The sequence below is a fragment of the Poecilia latipinna genome, unplaced genomic scaffold (assembly GCF_001443285.1).
Source record: "Poecilia latipinna isolate Pla-1442-1.1 unplaced genomic scaffold, P_latipinna-1.0 Scaffold4, whole genome shotgun sequence".
Classification (NCBI taxonomy): Eukaryota; Metazoa; Chordata; class Actinopteri; order Cyprinodontiformes; family Poeciliidae; genus Poecilia; species Poecilia latipinna.
In genome coordinates, this window is record NW_015112620.1 from 555,723 (window position 1) to 561,487 (window position 5,765).

At 43.6% G+C, this 5,765-nt stretch overlaps 1 long non-coding RNA gene across 2 annotated transcripts; it reads right to left on the minus strand.

Moving 5' to 3' along the window:
* Positions 1–1,356: 1,356 nt before the first annotated feature.
* LOC106961745 (uncharacterized) lies at positions 1,357–5,759 on the minus strand. Of its 2 annotated transcripts, XR_001427840.1 has the most exons (4): positions 5,657–5,759; positions 2,631–2,762; positions 2,091–2,269; positions 1,357–1,782 (listed from the first exon to the last, which is right to left on the minus strand). It is a non-coding gene; the product is annotated as an uncharacterized LOC106961745 (long non-coding RNA). The 2 variants fall into 2 exon arrangements; XR_001427835.1 differs by lacking the exon at positions 2,091–2,269.
* Between the last annotated feature and the right edge of the window lie 6 nt (positions 5,760–5,765).

A 5,765-nucleotide genomic window follows, 5' to 3' on the forward strand; every position in this document is an offset into this window, starting at 1 on the left:
CCCCCTCTTCCCTCCAGGCGTACGGACCCAGTGAACCTTCACGCAGCATCGCATGTGTGCTCAAACGGATGGGATCTATCCATGTGCCTGTTGTCATGAGCCTCCATCAAACCCCGCTGTTTCCCTGCTGGCATGTAGATCCCGTGTTTGTGTCAGCGCGAGTCAGATTCTGCATCATGACAGCCAGTCAACTGAGTCAAAATGCTGAAATGTCAGCCACGGGTGCAAGCTTTACATGTCCTCATGTGTTACTGTCTCCTGTTGCTGCAGCTACTGGCATCACACTAGCACTTTTTTTTTTGTTTTACTCCTTTTATAAGATTTGAGCTGGAGAGTGGGGAAAAAAAAAAAAAACGGAGCGCAGAGGGGGTGGGGGGGGGTAGTGTGGATGGGCTCGTGGCTGAGCAAAATTCTCAGGCACCGTGTCTGGAAATTTAAAGCGTTCTTGTTTGGAATGAATATGGACATAAAAACGACAGAAGGCAGTCATTAAATGGTGAGACTATGACATCGCTTGTGAATGACAAGAGTAGATAATCAAAAGATTTAGTGTGCAACAAAGACTTTTGAGATAAGCTCCAAGAACGGCCCGGGTTTTAGCTCAGCAGCGTGGTGCAAAGCTTCTGATGAAGGAGCTGCTGAACGCACCAGCTCCACAGGTGGACAGAGTGACACGGCTGATAACACCTCGTCAGTGGCTGAATTCAATTGAGACTCCTGGCAAGCCCCAATTGCTTCTTACTTTGCCTTGCAAAAGTAATCACTTCCATTTAACTTTTTTGTCACATTTTGTCACATTACAGCCACAAAGCTCATTGTATCTTCTTGGCTAGTTTTGGCTTGTGTTTCTCAGAAGGATGTGCAGCGCTAGCTTTCAGATACACCTGGGATTTTTCTTGCATGCCAGAAAGTTTTAGTCTCATCTGATCAAAATACCTTCTGCCATATTTCTTGCTGTGTTCCCCTACATGGCTTGAGGCAAACCGGACTTGTTCTGGTTCTTATGGCCAACAAATCATATCGACACATCGTCGACAGATTTTCCTGACCGGGCTGTGAATCTCTGCTGCTCCTCCAGAGTTACAGTGATTCTGCTTCTCTGATCTGTAATGAATGAACCAAAGTTTATTTAGGGGTATCGGAGCAAAAGCACGGCCAACTTCTCGGATTTTAAATTGTAAAAATTTTAACGTTTTTATAAGATGTCTCCCTTCACTTCATAATTATGCACTAGTTTGTGCATAATTGGGCACAAAGTACACAGTCGTTGGGATTTTATAAGAGATCCCAATAATAATAATAATAATAATAATAATAATAATAATAATAATAATAATAATAATAATAATAAAGACAATAATAATCCCAATAAACCTAATTGAAGTTTGTGGCTTCAATGTGACAAAATGCAGAAAACCTCAAGGTTTATGAGTACTCTTACAAGGCAAGGTAATTCAAAAGCCTGATTGACCAAACATTTCCATTCATTCCTTCCCTTAATGTTTGGACTGCAGCACTACAGAACAGATCTCCGCATCAGATCCAGTGTTGATGATAAAGCTTCCCCTCGACTACGCGTATTCTCAAGCAATAACATCCACATCTGTATTATCAACCCAAGAATACCCGTGGTCGAGACCGGAGCACAAAATGACCGCCTCCACCCACGCTTCCACTCCTTTCTCACTCCATTCAGCTCCTTTTTTTTTCTTCCTCTTCTGTATTATCCTTTCAGCTCCTGAATCAGATTACATCGTAGAGGCGAATCTTTAAGGACAGCACCTGTGATGAAAGGAGACAAAAGAGATGATATTTAGCCTTGAGTGGCAATGCAGCAGCAGCAGCATTCACAACTTAAGCCCACTGCTAGAGTACTAATTAGATTGTATGCTTTATGTATGTCCACACACATTAAGAGATCACACTGCCATCAGCTCTTCCTCACATCAAGCCACCGTTTAGCCGAGCACTCGGGGAGAGGACAGGATCACCAATTATCTGCAAGGTGTCAGGAATTGCTACTCTCCAGTGAGGGGGAGGGAGCGATTACCAACAGCGGATGATGTACATAACAGATGTTCAGCCCTCACCTATTGTCTTCCCTCTTTCCCAACTTCCAGCTCCTTTCCAGGAAAAAAAAAATCCACAATATTGCCTTCCTTACTCCGTCCCATGGAGAATAAGCCAGACTCTTCCCAATCCACACTTGCCAATTAGAGACACAGTAGCTGTCAGCTGAGGAGGAGAAAAGATGGGAGGAGGAGAGGCACTGGGAAAAGAGAGGAGGGGAGTTTGCATCAGCACCACAGTCAGCTCCTCCTGGAAAACTCCAGCCTCAGTTTACAAACAGGGCATGATGGTCTTCCTCCTTGATTCCCCCACTCCTTCTCACTTTTCCTCTTAACCTTTCCCCTCTAATCACGCTGATCCGTCTGCCGCCGCTTTCCCGCCCCTGCCCCGTGTTTGCTCTCTCATCGTCTGGACGGCTGCTTGTTTATCCGTCCAGACACATCCAGCACTTGAGCCACACATCCCCTTCACGCTATCGGGAACCCTGACTCTCCTGCAAAAATTCCCCTGAGACCCTTAACCTGCTGTCACTTAGAAGACCTCAACGTCTCGCTCATTACCTATAACCCCCTTGGTCTTCCTCTCCTCATCTCCCTTCCCTCTTTCTTGCCTCTTCCTCCGCCCCAACTGTCCAAGTCCGGCCTGCCGGTGATGGCAACTCGTGTGGACGTGTCTTCTGTTCTCACCACGAGCTGTGAAGAGATGTAGGGAGGTGTCACAGATCTGGTGTAAAAATACACCCCGCTGCTGCCCGGCTCACCCCGCAGGAGCTGCCGTGTGTCTGCTCTGTGTCACCGGGAACGTCTCGGTCTGATCTGCAAACACTTTCCAGTGTGGTACATCGAGGTTAAGCTATGATAACATGACACTCATGTGGGCGTGCCTGGAGCAGCAGTTCTGACACATTCATGCAAGCTGATCATGTACCCACATATTTATGATTCTCTACCTTCTTCCTCACCCAGCCCAATAATATATTTATAGACTGGTAAGAAGTTTATTTGATGCCGAAAGACATCTGGTTTGCATCTATAAGAAAATCCATTTCCTGAATTGACTTGATTGAAAGCGAACTGGCTCCAGCTGGAGGGCCTAATGAAAGAAAATCGGTCTGTGTTTCATATTTATGTCTGACGCAAACAGACTTATCAATCATTTTATGTACCTGGTATTTGGAGTAGGATGCAGAATTACAAGTGACTGAGCCTGGAGGCAAAGACAAGATGGGCTTGTGATGGAAACAGAAGCAGAGCGGATGCTGGGCCTGCTGCTTGCACATTATTGCTTAATTGTTTGGAACTAAAGGCCCTGTTATGAGCATGTTTATGCTTTTGCCTGCAACAGCAAATCCTTCCAGCCATTTCTGCCATGCTGTTGAGTCTAATAGTCTCTACATAAAATAAAATAAAAAATAAGTGACCCACTCGTAGCTGTTCTAATGCATTTATGCTGGAGTCCAGAATGAGCAGATCCTCTCTACATTTACCAAACTTCGGATTGCAGAACCCCGGAGCACAGGGCCAGACTTAGAAGAAGGACTCCGCCTGGGACACCGCCACTTTTGATTCCCCACCCAGAGCTTGCTATATTAAAAAGCTGCCATATTTTTTGAACAAATCAAAATCCGTCTCAAGGAGGGAACTTCCTGTTAGAAATAACATCTGCCTCCACCTGGCAAAGTAAATATGAGAATTTATTATCTTCCTCAGAAATGAGGGTGTGTGCTTTAAGCTTAACACCCTGTTGTACTCATGCCTGAGGCTCATTTTTTTTGATAATGAAAAGGGATGCAGTTCTTTGGTTGTTCCTTTGCTCTGTTGACAGAGCCAGCTAAAAAGTATGGACAACACTTGGTTACAAAAGTGCTAAAGATTGTTACTGTAATAAAATTTTGAGGAGAGTAAGCGCTGACAAAATATGACCATTAACCGTTAGCCACGAGGGAGCAAATGTTAGCTTGCAGTGTTCAGCTAACAGCTAATAAAAGGGCTATTTACATTTCATTTTAATAGTAATCAAACTGATTATTTCTATGTGAAATGGAGATTATTTTTAAAGCATAGTTTGAGATGAACAAATCCTTTATTCTCTAACAACGAGACATTAAGGAGCATTTTCAATGCATTTCTGTCAGAAGCACCACCTTAAAATTAGACAAGCATAAGTAACATAATATATAAATTGGTAAAATTCTTATCATTCTACACTGTTTAACAGTCCTTTATTACATTGCTTATTTGAATTGAGAAACCTTTATCCTATTTGTGAAATACTAATCAGGTGAAATCACGTCTTGTCTTGTTTTCTTGAGCAGAGTATTGAATATCATCTCATGGCCTGGATGTATTATGGCTACAAATTGCAGTGAAACTGCTTTGGATAATTATCTAGTGACAAATTAATGTCAGTGTACATACAGGCCTTGCCTACATGAAAATAGAGGTTTCATGGTTTATTTTTTTTCCTTTTTGAAAACTTAATTTTAAGAACAGCGTGCTTGAATCAAGATACGTCTCCAAAAAATAAGATGACCCAAAATTTCACAGCAACACCCAAGATGATTTTAGTTGCATGTCAGAAAATCAATGCAAGTTGCAAGTTGCTTTGGTGCTAACCGCTGTTAGCAATACCAGCTAATAACAATGTATTACTCTCTCCTCTAATACTCTATTGTGTTTGTTCGCAGAGTTAAGAAGCAATAGCTGTATTGGTCTATGTGTGGCTTAATGTAATATAAGTTGTGAGAATTACAAATAAACTGTATGATTCTGCAAGCGTTTGGGCTCTACGGTCTGGTTTGTATTTGTGAATTCATTGCCTTAAAACAGTTAGACATGGAAATCACAGGGATATGGGCTATGAAGTGAAGCAAACATTTATTTAAAAGCTGAAAAAATATATATTTGAGGCCCCCCATGAAAGGCCACCACCAGGCTTCTGCCCCCAGTGAGCCCTGGTTAAAGTCCGGCCCTGCCAGTACAGATGGCTCCAAGTTGGCCTACTGGCCCAGATAACCAAACAACCACACACTGTAAAATCGCACATAGCCAGCAGCACCTGTTTTCTACGTGACAGGCGTGGGTTATCAAGCTTTCTTTGTTTGTAAATACATCCGCTCCCACTGACAAGGAGATCCCAGTTCAGATGCCATGGTGGCAGGCGTGGACTGAATCCCTAAACCCTCAGCAGGAGAGTGTGAACGGGATTCAAAACCAACATACTTCCCATCCAGCAGGCTACAAAAAGGAAGAAGACGCGCTGCGGTGAAACACTGAGAGCTGGAAGCAGGTGTATCTCCCTTCGAGACGTTTGATAGGCACTTTGGTGGGGATGCTGCTGGGACCAACCTGTTTAGTTATCAAACCACAAAGCGTGCCAGCATCCCACTGATCACTGATAGGGCGTCAGTGCCGCGATTTAAACGGTTTCATCCGTAATCTTTAAATCTAGTTTCTTCACTTCCACGATTATAAAGAAAGGCTGTTTAGCCACGATTACAACATCCTAAAGTGCTGGAATCCACGCTTATCAGCTGAGGCAAAATGTGATTTTATGAAAGGGGGGAAAAAAAAAAATCATCACTTACCGCTTGGTCCACGTTTACGCTGCTCCCGCGGAGAAGCCGTTCTTAATGCCACGCACTGTTTCCACGCTGAAGTCAGAGAATAGGTTACACTGTGCAGGGAAACGCCCCC